This window comes from Miscanthus floridulus, chromosome 11 (assembly GCF_019320115.1).
Source record: "Miscanthus floridulus cultivar M001 chromosome 11, ASM1932011v1, whole genome shotgun sequence".
In the NCBI taxonomy this organism is placed as follows: Eukaryota; Viridiplantae; Streptophyta; class Magnoliopsida; order Poales; family Poaceae; genus Miscanthus; species Miscanthus floridulus.
The window spans coordinates 35,527,192-35,544,825 of record NC_089590.1 but is presented as its reverse complement, the minus strand read 5'-3'; positions in this window follow the sequence as shown (position 1 = coordinate 35,544,825).

Here is a 17,634-nt window from a genome sequence, read left to right as displayed (position 1 = left end):
GTACCTCCCAAGCCCCTATGGAACGAATGAATCGAAATAAAAAAAAAGGGGGGCAGAGAAAAAGCACGAACAAAATATGGGAGCGTACCAATGTGGGCACGATCGAGGCATTGGACGGTATGGGTTTTCCCACCACCGTCTCTCTGGGCCTCAGCTGCAGCACTCGACTGACACGACTCTAGATCTCGTCGTCCAGTAGCTCCTCTGGCGACGCGTGGTCTGGGTCCAATCGGCCACCGTACGTCCACATTGGGTGCATTCTCTCTGCCAACGGCGCAACCCGATGGCGGTAAAGGGTGTGGAACACCCGCACCCCATCGAGGCTGCCCCTTACTAGCTTTTGAAGCTCCTCCTCGATGGCCTCCACCTTGTGCCTCTCCATGTGGTTGTAGCCCCACGACCAGCTCTTCTGCTTCACCGGCCTCCCACCGGTAAACACTGGAAACGGCACCCCCGCCAGATTTCTAATATAGAACCACTCCCCATGCCATCCCTAGTTGGAGTCACATGGGGAGTACGCAGGATACGAGCCTCCCACATGTGGCTTCCTCTATAGGGTGAAGCCTCCAACCAGTGCAATCTTGGCCCAACTCCAGTCCGCCATAGCTCTCCCTGAGAAGAAAAGATAGAAGAGATCCATGTGTGGCTCCATCCTGAGGAAAGCCTCACAGACGGTGACAAAACCAGCAATGTGTAGCATCCCCATTGGATTGAGATGCTACAGCTCCAGACCCCACTCATTGAGGAGCCCATGCAGGAACCAGTGCGTGAGGTATCCTAATCTACGCTCGTGGAAGGTAAGGAAAGAAACCACCTCATCGAGATGAGGTTGCGGGAACTCCTCCCCTCTAGGGACCCTCCAGTGCGCCACCTCCTACGGTGGTAGAAACCCCTTCGTAACGAAAGCCTCTAGCACTGACTTCCTCATGTTGGACGTTCGCCAGTCTAGCATTTCGCTCTAGATCAAAAAAAGGTTGGTGAGTTCTTCTCTTCTCCCTCGCTCTCCCCCTTCTTTCCTAGAAACCTCCGTGGCTCTCAGGAGCGCTCACGGCAAAAAAGGAAGAGAGAAGGCGGCGACAGATGAAGAACAGGCAAAAAAATGAAACAAAAACCCTCTCCCTACTCCTATTTAAAGGAAAGGGAACAATAATTAAGGAAGGATGTGCCGATTGGGGAAGGCAGAACGATGGAGCAAGAATTTCTCTCTCTTTTCCATTTAATGCAGATGGGACATGCCCTGAACTGATGAGACACGCCCCACTCGATGGAACAGCTCCTGATCAGACAGGACATGGCCTAGCCATGGCCCACCACTACCACACGATCAACCACTACCACACGACGGGCACAGGATCTGAAGCGCCACCGCACACAGGTGTAGGGACCAAAAACGAAATCTCCACCAGAAGAGACCACCGGACCTCCCTAAGTCGATCGAATCACCCAGGAGGGACACCAGGTGATAGGTAAGGAGCAAAGGGATGCCTCATGCAGGCCATGCCAACTCTGTCTCGAACGACGAGCACGGGTCCCGGTCAGACATTTCCGACAAAAGATCTCTGAGCCCCATCACTCCAGTCATCAAGGTAAACATTACCAAAATCCCCTCTATTTCTTTACAAATCATTCATACATCCATACGCGCATTCATCTCATACGCCTGAACCCCCTGGATGGTTAGGGCATGAACCGCCCAAGGGCTCGGGAACTAAGCATCGCACGTGCAACGAAATGCACCACAATGCTCCGTGTTGCATCATGAAGCGGCAGTTTGCCTCATTCGACATGAGAAACCAAACAGAGCCAGGGGAGAAGACCGTAGATGAGCACCATGTGGCCCTAGCCTAGTTCGGCAGACCGGGTCATCTCAACCTTCTCGTTTGATCCTGAACCTCTCGCTAGGCCCACAGAATCTCCATCGAAGGGGAGGCCATTAGGCCACCTGGGTCGGTCTCTGGAATGACCTAGGCATCTATCGGGTTACAGGTAAAGGAGTAGTGGAATGTCATAAGAGGGCTATGCCGACCCCATCACGAACGATGGACCTGAATTCCACTCGATCACATCTATTAGCAAGCTCACCGAGCTAGTCTTTGAGCCCAAGCGATCAGGATAGGCGACGAAACTCAGCCCCTCCGGCTGTGAGGAACCGGATGGGGTAACGCACAATACTCACATCGACCCCCATGAAGGCCCGATAGGGCTCAGGGGCTCAAGAAAAACACCAAGGATGGTGACCTCAAACTCGCTAGATCAATGACTATGACTCACCCAGTCCCATGGTGCGCACCGACGCTAGGATCCGTGAGCACTGACTCGTCTAATCTTTAACTTAACTAACAACATCTTCATAACAGCTTCACTTCTGACTATGCTCCAAAGAAATCTTGGGGCCATGACCCTGAACTTGGTCGATAGAATCGGCGACATCTGGCTACGACTCTTGGGACCATGACCCCGAACTCGTGTTGATAGGATCAGCAACATCTGGCTATGGCTCTTGGGACCGCGACTCCGAACTCGTGTAATGGCTTCACTAACTAAAACTAACTCTCTCGATCCATGGCGCGCACTAATGCCTGGGTCTACTCATGACTCCACCTCACCCGATCCCATGGCGCGCACCGACGCCTGGGTCTACTCGTGACTCCACCTCACTCGATCCCACGGCGCGCATCGACACCAAAGATCAGTGAGCTCTGCCGCATCCAAACTAAGCTGTCTCCATTCACGGCACGCACCGACGCTAGGTTTTGTCTCAAACTAAAATTCCTCGCCCGATCCCCGGTGTGCACCGACACCGGGATCAGTAAGTTCTGTCTCGATCCAATCCCCATGCCTAAAAATGCCTTGGCTGCACAATGATGCCGTGGTTAAACAAAAATCCATCTTAGACTAAAAACACGCACACACGCTCCAAACACCCCCAGACAGTTCTGCCCGAATCGCCCAGGGGCTCGGGGGCTACACTCGTGGGTGCGCTCCCGTGCACCCGCCGAATAAAAACCTCCCCCGCTGGCAACGTAGAAACCCCCAGCCAGTTCTGCCCAAACCACCTGGGGGCTCGGGGGCTACACCCGCGGGTGCGCTCGCGCGCACCCACCGGAAGACAAAAAATCCCCTGAACGATTCTACCCGAATTGCCCAGGGGCTCGAGGGCTCCTGTCGGGTTCATAAACCCAGGGTCCCTCAGGGACCGGCTTCCACGCCAAGGCTCAACCCAAGAGTCTAAAAGCCAACAGGGCAAAGGGATGGCCCAGCAGCCGACCGGAAGGTCTGGCCAAAGAAGAGTGACACCCGCTCGTCAACTTCTTCGGTCGACCTATCCGACCGAAGCACTCGCTCCAGGCTCCAGCCGCCTCTGAACGACCTCTCCAATCGAAAGGCCTGCCTCGAGCCCTACTTCTGACTCCTACCCTGTGTCTCTCTGACCGAGGTACATAAGAACACTGCTTCCTACTCTGACCTCGCATCTCTAACCAGGGACCCCGTTGGAAGCCTATTTACCGCACTTCTCTGACTGGCGTGTCTAGGGCCGACTGGGGCATCCGACCAGGGACGCTCGCTTGGAAGGAACCAGGGACAAATGGAGAAAGCAGTGCACAAAGTCAAACCATGATACCGGGACCATACCCTGTACACCTGCGGGAGCAGTGCTTCACAACCACCCTGACACAAACAGTATTATAGGCGCCAACATTTGTGTCTTCAGTATTGTAGGCGCCATTGAGCTCCCATACGGCAAAAAGCCCCCCATGCCTCTAGGCATCAATAGTGGGTGCTAGGGTTCACCATACCTGGTACTCGTGGTAAGGGCTACACACATAACAATAGTCTTTTGCAGGTACCGACACCCACCCTTCTTGAAGAAGCCAACGCAACCTCCCATGTGCACCTAACATTCTACAGTGGCATCAATAGTATTGTGGGCGCCTACCATCATTCTACCCTCGTCGACGTGGGCAACAAGGCATGGAAACATTTGTACTCTCTCCCTCTCACCTGTAAAGTCATCCCCTTTATCTATAAAAGGGGATACGCTCCCTCCAACAAAGGAGAGGTCAACTTCTTCAAGTTTAGACTCACTACATCGATAGCTCACGACCCCTCAAGCACACGCTTGGACTTCTAGCTCATAGCGGAGTTCCGGTCGCCCTCGGCCCTTCCGGTCGGACCCGACCGGGCCTCTTGAACAGCCCTCCTTTCTACTTCTCGTTTGTAACCCCACTACAGACTTCGAGCACCTAGGCTCAGGAATAAAGTCACCAATCGACCCAAAATGGACATAGGGCACGCTGCCTGAACCAATATAAATCCTGTGTCATTGAGTGCTAGGCCACCTCCGATCACAACTTATAGTAAAACTACTAATATTTACTAGTTGGTCACTTTCTGTACCAATAGTGGCCATGGAGTTCTCATTGACACTTTGACTAAAACCATCATGTTGATAGAACCCCAGAGTAACGATACTTTCTTAGTGCCACTTCCTAGAAACCTTGATCTCCAAAACTTCACTGGTGCTATTCAGACCATAACCCTCCTTGACATTCCAGTGGTATGTGAGTTTCTGGATGTGTTTGTAGATGAATTGTCTAGGTTGCCACCCGACAGGGATGTAGAGTTTAAGATTGAGTTACTACCGGGTACATCGCCCATCTCTTGGAGGTCGTATAGAATGCCACCAAATGAGCTAGCTGAGCTTAAGGTTAAATTGCAAGGGCTTTTAGAGAAAGGTCTCATTCGACCTAGCTCATCTCCATGGGGTTGTCCCACCTTATTTGTGAAGAAGAAAGTCAAATCCTTGCAGATGTGTGTGGACTATAGACCACTAAATACTATAACAATCATGAACAAGTATCCTTTGCCTCAGATTGATATCTTGTTCAATCAATTGTCAAGGGCTAAGGTGTTCTCCAAGATTGATTTGAGATCTAGTTACCATCAGATTAAAATCAAACCAGAAGATGTACCTAAAACTGCTTTCACCACTAGGTATGGCCTATGTGAGTATTTGGTCATGTCCTTTGGGCTAACAAATGCTCCTACATATTTCATGTATCTAATGAATTCGGTGTTCATGCCTGAGCTGGATAAGTTTGTGGTTGTGTTCATCGATGGCATTCTGATCTATTCAGAAAACAAGGAAGATCACGTAGAGCACCTGAGAGTTGTTCTAACTAGGCTAAGAGAACATAAGTTGTATGCTAAGTTTAGCAAGTATGAGTTTTGGCTACGAAAGGTACCTTTTCTAGGGCATGTGCTGTCAGAAAATGGGATCTTCGTAGACCCCTCTAAGGTACAAGAAGTGATGGATTGGAAGGCCCCAACTTCAGTTCACAAAGTTTGGAGTTTTCTTGGGTTGGTAGGTTACTACTGTTGGTTCATTCTGGACTTCTCCAAAATTGCCAAGACAATGACAAGATTGCTTCAAAAAGATGAGAAGTTTGTATGGACTCCGGAGTGTGAAGCTGCTTTTCAAACTTTATGGACTTTGTTGACTTCAGCTCCTGTTTTGGCACAACCTAATATCAAGAAACCTTTTGATGTGTTTTGTGATGCATCAGGTACTAGTTTAGGATGTGTTCTTATGCAGGAAGGCTGAGTCATTGCTTATGCCTCACGTCAACTGAAGAAGCATGAAGTCAATTACCCAACTCATGACTTAGAATTACAGTGGTTGTCCATGCATTGAAGATTTGGAGACACTATTTGCTTGGCAATGTGTGTCATATCTACACAGATCATAAGAGTCTTATGTATATCTTCACTCAACCCGAACTAGATGAGACAGAGAAGATGGCTAGAATTGATCAAAGATTACAATTTGGAAGTACATTATCATCCTAGCAAGGCGAATATTATTGCAGACACTTTGAGCATAAAATCTCATTGCAATTCTATCTTAGAAGATGGTTTCAATTTGTTACATCCTACTATGTTGCATAATATTATGATCAGTTGTTCTCTTGAGAGTAAGATCATCGAGCTTCAAAAGGCTGATCCGGGTGTGTTCCACATCAAAAGAAAGATGAAAGAGCAAGAGACTAAGCATTTCAGGATAGATGAGAATGGTGTTCTATGGTTTAAAAATAGACTAGTAGTGCTGAAGGATAAGGAACTTAGAAACCAGATCTTAGGAGAGGCTCACTCTTCTAAACTATCCATTCATCCGGGTAGTAGCAAAGTGTATCAAGACTTGAAGAACCATTTTTGGTGGACCAAAATGAAGAAGGAGATTATAGCTTATGTTGCTAAATGTGATAATTGTTGCTGAGTTAAGGGTGTTCATATGAAACATGCTGGACTGCTTCAACCCCTGTCTGTTCCCGGTTGGAAGTGGAAAGAAGTTAGCATGGATTTTATTGTTGGACTTCCACCTACTCATAAGAATTATGATTCCATATGGGTGATTGTGGATGGCCTAACTAAGTCTACGCATTTCATTCCAGTTAGAACCAACTACCGACCGCATGAGTATGCTGAGTTGTATATATCCCACATAGTATGTCTACATGGCGTGCCAAGAACCATTGTGTCTGACAGAGGGCCTCAGTTCACTGCTAATTTTTGGGAACATTTGCACAAGATGTTAGGCACCAACTTAGTCAGAAGTTCTGCCTATCACCCTCAGACCTCTTGGCAAACTGAACATGTAAATCAAATATTGGAAAACATGTTGAGAGCTTGTGTCATCTCTTCAAAAGGTTCATGGGAAAAATGGTTACCTTTAGCTGAGTTTTCCTACAACCATAGTTATCAAGAGAGTATTAAGATGACACCTTTTGAAGCTTTGTATGACCGTAAATGTAGAACTCCTTTGAATTGGGTTGAACCTAGAGAAAGGAGATACTATGGTATTGATTTTGTCAAAAAGGCTGAAGAGCAGGTGCATATGATTCAACAACATATAGAAGCCACTCAATCAAGGTAGAAGAGTTATGCGGACAAGAGAAGAAGACCCATTGAGTTTGAAGTAGGTGATTATGTATACCTGAAAGTGTCACCAATGAAAAGGGTACAACAGTTCGGGGTAAAAAGAAAGCTTGCACCCAGATATGTAGGTCCATATCCAATCATTGAGAAAAACGGAAGAGTAGCCTACAAGATCCAGTTACCTCCAAAAATGAGGGCTATCTTCAATGTTTTTCATGTATCCCAATTAAAGAAATGTTTACATGTTCTAGAAGAAAGAGTGGAGGTTAGAGATATCAAGTTAGAATCAGATCTAGCTTACGAAGAGAAGCCGGTGCAAATTATGGATAGCAAGGATAGAGTAACTTGAAACCGTGTGATCAAGTTTCACAAAGTGATGTGGAATAATCATAGTGAGCAAGATGCTACATGGGAAAGGGAAGATTATTTACATGAGGTTTATCCCTCCTTTTATGAAAAATGGTAGGCCTTTTGAATCTTGGGGTGAGATTTCTATAAGGGGGAGGGGCTATAACACCCTTGGTGTTAAGCATGCATTTGTCATTGGCATTTCATGAGCACAAGCATCATTGATCATTCATGAGCATGAGCATCTCAAATTTTATCTCTATGATTGCTTATATCACATGTGTTTGTCACTAAATGCTTTACATATGCTAGGGTTTACATGTGACCAATGTATAAAATGCTTGTGGGACCCTAGGAGTACCTTAAACATGCTTAGAATGTCACATAGAACAACTTTGGTCTTCATGTCTGGGACCAAATTGGCCTCTAAGTCATGGTTATAGTGTAATCTACCATTTTCAAGTTGCATGTTTGACCTAAGTTAACTATACCCTAGAGACTTTTCATGGTTGTGCACCCTTAAGCAAAGTTGTAGTACTTGACTAGAGTAACAACTTTTATTCTTAGGTTAAGAGCTAATTTAGTGCCTAACATGGTCAAATAGGGATCATAAGAATCAGCAAAATATTATTTTCAACTTAGAAAAAATTACTGTCATGAAATGATTTTTAGTTTCAATGTACCTTGAAGCTTTGTAATTTGAAAACCATGGCGAATTAGATGAAACTTTCTAAATCAAAATTGTAGATCTCATGTAGCTCTACAATTCTTGTTAATAAAGTTTTTGCAAATAACGAACAAATTAGGAGATAGAGGTAGCTGAACTTGCGCTGTCAGTCACTGATGTCGGGCCTGATGGTTGCGGACGCCGCGCCATCAGTGGTCGACGTCGGGTAGGCCAGGTGTGCCATGTGGTGGCCATATGCTGGTGTCGGCCAGGCCAGTCAGGCCAATGCGGGGAGAAAAGGCGTGCGCCTCTGCTTCTCACCCTATTTTGCTCTCGCACCCTGCTCTCTCTCGCCCATGCTAGAGCAAAGCGGAGCATCGTGCCACCGCGCCATCGCCGTCGCTCAGCCATGCCTGCTCACTGCTGTTGCAGCTCCAATGCTTGATTCCTCATGCCAATAGCTCTGCCACCTCCACCTCTACCCCCCTGAACCACTACTACCTCATGTCATGCCTTGGTAAGGCCCCATTTCACATCACCACCACTGCACCATCACCGGAGTGCCACCGTGCTCTCGGCTCGCCATGGCTAGCTTCATAGAAGCACCTCTACTATCTCTCTTTACTCTCATCTCCCCTCTAACCCTAGTAACTCATGCCGGTGACCGATTAGCCTCTACCATCGTGTGTTCGCTGGAACACGGCAGTGCACCGCCGTGCCATTGCCGCCGCACCATTGCCGCCGCCGAGACCTTCACGCAGTCGGAGTTCACCGCCGCCTCGTCAGAACCCTAACCCACCCTAGCTTGCTTCATTAGGTTACTGTGAAGCCGCAACATGCCTCACCTAAGCACACTATAGCCAGAGAACGCTGGCATACCACCACACTACCTCCGCCGTCCGCCATCGCCATCGGCAAGGGTGCTTTAGTGCACCACCGTTCCAACGAGGGGTACCACTAGGTGCGGGGGATCACGGGGAATGCAATAGTGAAGATGCTACCACCGGAGACCTCGCCGTCGGTGAGTTCTCGTCGGTCTGCACCATACCCTGTCCTAGTCTCGCTAACAGGTGGGTCCCATTGACCACGGGCCCTAGCTGTTAGCCTGTGTATGTTTTGATTTTCTGATATATTTTCTAGATTTGAATGTATGTTTCAAAAATTCATATCTCAAGCTAGGAGTGTCCAATTTTGGTGAAGAAAATTTTTTTGGATTCATCATGAAGTGTAGTATTTGATAAAAATATGAAATGCATTGTTTTTGGTATTTTTCTAGGAGAATAAAATGGAGCTAAATAAATGCTTTTTAAACGTTTTCAATCTTGTAAAATGCATAACTTGAGCTAGGAAAGTGATAAAATTTTGATTCCAATTTTGCTGATCTTGTTTTGACATGTTCTAGGCCTCTTACAGATGATAAAAAACTTTATCTTAGGTTGCTAGAACTTGGTGAGTGTATGTTCTTGTATTATAGAAGAGATGTGCACCTATCCAGTAAAGATCAATTAGCAGAAAGTTATACATCTACGTTGCCAACGAATGTTAAACTTATCATACACCTTGCGGATAACCATGATCAGACATATGCAATTTATCATCTCATCTCTTATGCATTCATGATACTCATTTGTGCATATGCATGCAATAGGTTCCCCGGAAGGAGTGACGCTTCTCAAGTTCGAACCCAAGCATCAGGAGGAGCAGTAGGCAGCCTAGGAGCAGGAAGTTCAGGTAGAAGGAGGAGTCAACATAGAAGATCTCCCTGAGTGTCCTAACCACCAACCTTTGTCATTCCTGAAAGGCAAGCCCTAGAACATTTTAAGCCTCCTATGTTTTTACAAATATCACTTGCATCCTTTATGTTTGATGCACTAGGTTATAAGAGTTGATTGGAACCACTTGCTGCATATATTATCCTTGTCCAGATAAATATATCTTGAATCCTTGGTAGGTCTAGGATCGAATATATGCTTAGCCTTGCTTAGTCCGGTAGAAGTCAGGTGATTTCCTATCACCTAAAACATATAGGAAGATAACTGATCACGGTTGGCTATAATTCCTATCATGGAAATAACCATGTGTTGATGAATAAAAAGAAGACCGGGTGGCATTGTGATAGAGAAGCACAAGGCATGGAGGTCTTGGTGCCTATTTATCCCCGTCTATGTCGGTTAAGGACCGATTTGTTGTACGTCCTCATGTCATGTTGAACGCATGCCTAGCACTTAGTTAGCCAGATAAGTCATTCTGACTACGAAGCCGAGTAGATCAATTCAGGCTGGGCCCCGATAAGTGAAAGTGCGCACACTGGAGGTAGTAGGAATGTGCGGAGAGCCAATGGCGTGAGTCCAAGGGCGGGTTTGAGTCCCGATCTTCCTGGCAGATTGGTACAATCTCTGAGGGTGCAGCGCTGATCGGACCCACAAAGTTGGTTCCTGAGTTGTATCAAAGGTGACCCAATGTAACCCCAATGGGGGAAGTATGGGTTTGTGTTAGGAATAATTCCCCAACTAGGTAGGAATTGATTCGAATCGCTGTCTCTCCTGGATAGTGAGAACTTCACTAAGCAGCGGCAACGTAGAGTAACTTAATGGAAACTTGATGGCTATGATGATGCTCAAATTATTATTATAACCGAATATGGTTACTAATGCTTATTAGCTTAATCAAGTGATTGCTCTAGTATATGTGTTAATCTAGAGATGCTTAATTGAATAGGTATTCAAATTGATGCTAGAGGTACTAAATCTCCAAGTTATGTTACTTGAGTTTTTATGCAAAATGTTGTCAAGCTAACTCCACTGATAAAGCTTTGCATACTCCTTAGTGTCATATTATTTCTGGTTTATGATGGGTAAGTCTAGCTGAGTATATTCTCGTACTCAGGGTTTATTCCCTCTTGTTGCAGATGACTGCCTTCATCCTGCCGTGGATGAGGACTAAACCATGTGGCATAGTACTCCTGAGTTATCACCTCTGTTATGCTTTTGCTAGAAATGACCGTGGTACTGGCATGTATTTGAACTAAGAGTGATGTTGATGTCAAACTACTTTGCTTTCGCTTTTTGAACTTGGTTTGTAATAACTATGTGAACTCCGATGTATGTGAGATACTTGTGAACTATTTGTAAACTGTGATGTAACATGTGACTGGTTGTGTTGAATCATGTATGATCTTGGTTTGTTTGAGATCCTTCGTGATTTCAATAGACTACCGGGTTTATATGGGCTCAAGTATAATAGTTTGATTACTTCAGTGATTGCTATTGTACTTGTGCTCTTAGAAATTGGACGTTTCTATTACAGGGCAGGCAGCCCATCATCGGCTTGTTCTGGCTCCTCGTAGCGGACCGAGGGTTTGTACTGGTCGCTGGCGAAGATGCCTATCGGCGCCGGCTCTTGGCTGTAAGCCACTTTCACTAGTGTGTCGGCCACCTCATTGAGACGCCTCGGGATATGATTGAGGTTGAGACTATTGAACTTGTCCTCTAGCTAGTGGACTTCTTAGCAATATGCAGCCATCTTAGCGTTATGGCAGCTTGATTCCTTCATGACTTGGTTGATGACCAGCTGGGAGTCGCCCAAGACGTCAAGCCGTCGGATGCCCAACTCCATGGCGATGCGCAGGCCATTGATGAGTTCCTCATATTATGCCACATTGTTGGAGGAGGGGAAATGGATGCGAACCATATACCTCATGCGTGCCCCGAGGGGCAAAATAAAGACCAGCCCTGTGTCGACGCCTTTCTTCATCAATGATCCATCGAAGTACATCATTCAGTACTCCTGGTCCATGACTACTGGCGGCATTTGAACCTCGATACACTCTGCAACAAAATCAGCTAGCACTTAGGACTTGATGGTCATCTAAGGGGCATATGAAATGCCTTGACCCATCAGCTCGAGTGCCCACTTAGCGATTCTTCCCATGGCATATCTATTTTGGATGACCTTGCCGAGAGGGAAGGATGTCACGACCATTACTGGATGTGACTCGAAGTAGTGACACAACTTCCTTTTGGTGATGAGGACGGCGTAGAGGAGTTTTTGGATTTGGAGGTAGCGGGTCTTGGAATCAGACAAGACCTCGCCAATGTAGTATACGGGACACTGTACTTTAAGGGCATGTCCCTCTTTTTCTCCCACTACCACCAGGGCGGCACTGACCACTTGCATGGTGGCCATGATGTAGAGCAGAAGCGGTTCCCCATCGGTAGGGGGGACTAGGACTGGGGCCTGTGTCAGAAGTTGCTTGACCATGTCAAGTGCCTCCTAGGCCTCTAACATCCATTCAAAATGCTTGGCCTTCTTCAGGAGCTAATAGAGGGGGAGACATCATTTGTCGAGGTGCATGATAAAGCAGCTGAGCACGGTGAGGCACCCTATAACTCATTGCACCCCCTTTATGTTTTGAATCGGGCCCATCCTTGTGATGGCTAAGATCTTCTCTGGGTTGGCTTCGATGCCACGCTCAGAAATGATAAAACCTATAGCATACCCCTTGGGACCCCAAAACACACTTCTTAGGGTTGAGCTTGATGTCGTTTCTAGGTCAGCTACGACCTAGTCAACCCGTTTGGATTTGACCACGATGTCATCCATGTAGGCCTCAACGGTTCGCCCGATGAGGTCCTTGAAATACTTGAGCATGCAATGCTAGTACATAGCCCCCATGTTTTTAGACCGAACGACATTGTGACATAGCAGAATGATTCAAATGGGGTGATGAAAGATATCGTGAGCTGGTCGGACTCTTTCATCATGATTTGATGGTACCCGGAGTACGCATCAAGGAAGCAAAGAGTTTCGCACCCTGAGGTTGAGTCAACTACTTGGCCTATGTGTGGCAAAGGAAATGAATCCTTTGGACATGCTTTGCTGAGACCTGTTTAGTCAATACACATTCTTTATTTCCCACTCTTTTTTTGTACAAGAACGGGATTGGCTAACCACTCGAGGTGGTATACTTCCTTGATGAACCCGGCCACCAAAAGCTTCGCAATCTCCTCGTCGATCGCCCTATGTTTCTCCTCATCGAAGTGACGTAGGCATTGCTTCACCGGCTTGGATCCTGGCCTAATCTTCAAGGCTTGCTTGATGACTTCTCTTGGTTGGAGCTACAGTCGCGCTCTTGACTGCTCGGATGAATCAATATTGATGGTCATTAGCTCCTCCTCTTTAGATACCCTAGTATTGGTCCCTAATAGTACTTGAATAGCTTGTGTTGAAGTGCTCAAGGTGGTAGAAGCTATCCGATGTAAGAAAGCACACAAGTCTAAAGTTGGTTTTGTTATGGCCGAGTCCAAAGAGACCTCACCCATATTGTTGTTGATTGAACAACTATTGACGGTAGTTAACATTCATTATAAACCATCAATATACCTTGCATAAATGACCAAAAAAGATCACCAACATAGACTTAGGGGTTTAAACTGACAATTTCCATAAGTTTTGGTGAATATGTGTTTCCAGCAGGATTTAATTAGAAAACCATCAAGACCTATTCGTCAAAGGAAATCACGTTAATCCACGATGGTACTAACATGGGAAGACTCTAGAAGGCTCTAGAAGGCAGTCCACCAAAGCAGGCCACATGTCTCTAACATGTGGGGCTGGCTGGCCCTGCCTGCAGGCCGGCCGTCTAGTGGGCCCCACATGTCAGTCCCTCCTTGCTACATCGTTTCTCCACCACCTCAAAGATCAAATCTACGCCATTCTTTTAAGTCGGTTTGATCCTATGGCCTAGGATACTTGAAGACCCCTATATATACCTCCCTGCACCCCCCCTCCTGAGGCATAATGGTCCTGAGTTTTGAGAGCCAGAATCCTAATTCATATCTTCACCAGGATCAGAGCTAGCAATTAAGAGAAGATTAGTCCTCTAAGTTAGGATCTAGTCTTGTATTAGAAAAGAGAGATAGAGTGTGAGGGAAGAGTTTGGAGGAAGTGCCGACCTGTCAGTGCTCTCTCTACGGCTTGTATCCAGGCAGAATCAAGTTCTTCTTGAGCTTGCTTCTGAGATTTCTCTAGTGATCAACTTCTAATTCAAGTAAGCATCTTGTTTATATTGTTCTTCAGGTTTGTGACTCTTTTGAGTACTTTAATCCATGTAGCTCCTTGGTTAAAGTAGTATTCGTTGTGTAAGCATGGTGCTTAGACTTGGTTACTCATGGATGTACCCTCTATTCTAGATTGGTGGTAGCTTGCGAGGGTGACTCTTATAGCCTCGTTGAATCCTTTGTAATCCACCTCCTGTTTGTTGGTTGAGCAGGACCTGTTTACTATAGGAAACACACTTTGCCTATGTTTTTCTTAGTAATATCTCTAGAACTGAACAATAGAAGACATAGCTTACTAAAGTTAGAACTAGAAGACCTTAGCGATCTTCTTTACACTCCTGTTATCTTAAGCCTTGTTGCTACTTCAGGTTAAGTTAGACTTAGTTATTCACACACACATTTCTTTGAGTTCGATATTCTGGAATACTTTCCAGTGAAGTGCTACATCAGTATCCGTGCACTTGCGGATTATTCTATGTGCGTTAATATATACTAACAAGCATTTTTGGTGGATTATTTGGGCATTTTGGATTAATGGAGGCGGGCATTGCAACCGCCTCCAATCAAAGGTCATGGTTAAATCAACCTTTTTGGAGGCGGTTGAAATGCTCGCCTTGGTTGATCGATTAATGGAGGTGATTGCTTTAAACTACTTGCCTCTATTAATCGATTAAAAAAACAAAAAAATGACCATGCCCAATCGAGACCGTCGGCCCTGCCGCCGCCACCATGTCTGTCGGAGGAGGGATTGCCGGATCGAGGCGTGGTCGGCTAGATCTAGGTGTGGCTCCACCGGATCTAGGCATGGCCAGCCAGATCTAGGCATGGCTCCACCGGATCTACGTGTGGTCGGCCGGATCTAGGCGTGGCCCCTCACAACCGCCATAGGAGAGGAAGAGAGGGAGCCACTGCCATGGTGGAGCACCACAAGGGAGGGAGCCGCCATAGGAGAGGAAGAGAGGGAGCCACCGCCATGGTGGAGCACCACAAGGGAGGGAGCCGCTGCAGTGGTGGAGTGCCGCATGGGAGGGAGCCGCCGCCGCTGTCGGGCCTCCACCGCCTCTGCCCCACTGCTCCCCACCACACATGGCGCCACAGGCTAGGGGCGCATGGCCTGCCACCATGAGGCGCCCTAGTGCGAGCCCCCTCCTACGGATAGAGGAGAGGGAGTCATGCCATGCGCCTGGAGGAGAGGGAGGGGGAGATGGAGTAGAAGAGGGAGCTGTGGGCCTAGAGGAGAGGTCATGCGCCTAGAGGAGAGGGTGACTCTTATAGCCTCGTTGAATCTTTTGTAGTCCACCTCCTGTTTGTTGGCCGAGTAGGACCTATTTACTATAGGAAACACACTTTGCCTATGTTTTTCTTAGTAATATCCCAGAACTGAACAATAGAAGACATAGCTTACCAAAGTTAGAACTAGAAGACCTTAGCGGTCTCTTTTACGCTCCTATTATCTTAAGTCTTATTGCTACTCCGGGTTAAGTTAGACTTAGTTATTCACACACACGTTTCTTTGAGTTCGATATTTTGGAATACTTTCCAGTGAAGTGCTACATCGGTAACCGTGCGCTTGCGGATTATTCTATGTGTGTTAATATATACTAACAAGCATTTTTGGTGCCGTTACCGGGGAAACGGCTGCTGAGTTAACTCTGAACTTAGCTTAACCTTGTATCATTATTCTTTTATCTTTTACTTTTTTTATTTTTATTTTGGATTTGGAATTCACTCCTATCCATCAATATGATGTACCTACGAGCATATGCCTAGAGCCACTAGAATCTTCAAAGCCTATCCTAACACCTGGCTATGAGTTGCGCCCATGTTTAATCAACATGGTCTAGGATCAATCTTTTTTGGGCAAACATGATGAAAATCCATACTCCCACCTAAATGAGTTAAGCAAACCTGTGCATGCCTATGCATTGTAGGCATGTCAGACAAAACCTTATGATGAAAGCTTTTTCATTTCTCTTTGGAGGGAAGAGCTAAATGTTGGTACAAGCAAACCAAAGGGAGTAGGCAAGGAGATTGTGAAGCTTTAGGCTCTAACTTTTGCTTGAATTTCTTTCCCATCTCTAGAGTAGTCACCTTCGTTCAGAGGTTCTATCTTTTAAACAAAAAGAAAAATAATCTCTAGGTATGTCATGGGAACGCTTTAATGCTCTCATTAATACTGGCCATGACCTTGCCATTCAAGACCCCATTCTTCTTTAACACTTTTATATGGGTCTTGATAGGGAGACTTTGAAGTATCTTGATACAGCTATAGGAGGATCGTTCTTACATGCCTTCGCCAATTCAGGGAGAAGCATTCTTACTAAACTCTTAGAGAGCACCCTTAAAGAAGTAGAAGAGAAGCCGCTAGAGAAGGAATCCCAGATAGCTGAACCAGAACTTTTGCCAACTCCATCACAAACTTCAGTTATCTCAAATCCTGAACCACCAAAAAAGGAGGAAACTCCAATTTTGGATTTTATGCTTGAATTTGAGTATAAACTTTTTGTCGAATATGGAAATATCTCAAATCATCATATGATGAGGAGACCCTAGAAGCCTAGGAAATCATCATTCCATAAAGAAACTCTTGACCCTTCTGAGGAAGCTTTCCTTAAAAATACTATAAAAGAGCTAGTGCCCATTATAAGCAATGAATGGTTAGAAGAACTAGAGCTTTCCTCTAATGTGATTCGTTTAGACTCACCTTCTATCTCTATTTGTTGCAAAATTAACAAAGCTCCTTTCGATGCTCTTTATAATCCAGTTTTGGGTGTTAATATCATGTCTGCATCTTTTGCTTATGATTTATTGAAACACTTGCAGTAACCCCAACAACAAAGTTGTTGAAAGGTCTTTCAGGACACATTCTCCCAAGTTTGGGGACACTGTATGTCCTCCCTATCTAGGTAAAAGGAACCATGGTTCATTTAAGCTTTTATATCTTTGATATCATGGAGTTTGACCTATTGATAGGACAACCAATTGAAAGACTTATTCAAAAAGTACAAACAGGGAAATTGAAAATAAGCCTTGGGAAAATTTAAACTTTCTATACCCATTACTCATTCTCTAAATGTTGAGACTAAACCTATTCCTGAGCAAGACCTAATGGACGAGGCTAAGGTAGCATCCCTTGAAGACTTGATCGAATTTAATCTCGAAGATGATGCCCAATTCTTCATCGAGGAGGAAGATGAAAGTTCCATAGAACCTAAACCCTTAAATGAATTGCTAGAACTACCTAAGCCCTCCATTGAGCTTAAACCTCTACCTTCTGGTCTTAGATATACTTTTATCAATAATGATCAGAATTCTCCTATGATCATAAGGGATAAACTTTCTTAGGAAGAATCCCTCGACTTGCTAACTGTCTTAGAAAAGCATCGCTCTGCTTTTGGCTACTCACTCCAAGATCTTAAGGAAATTAGCCCTGCTCTTTGCACCCATCGTATCCCTACATATCCTAACTCTATACCTTCTAGGGAGCCATAACGTAGGCTTAATAATGCGATGAGAGAGGTTGTTAAGAAAGAAGTTTTGAAACTCCTACACGCTGGGATCATCTATCATGTTTCATACAGTGAGTGGGTAAGCCTTGTTCAAGTTGTGCCTAAAAAGGGAGGC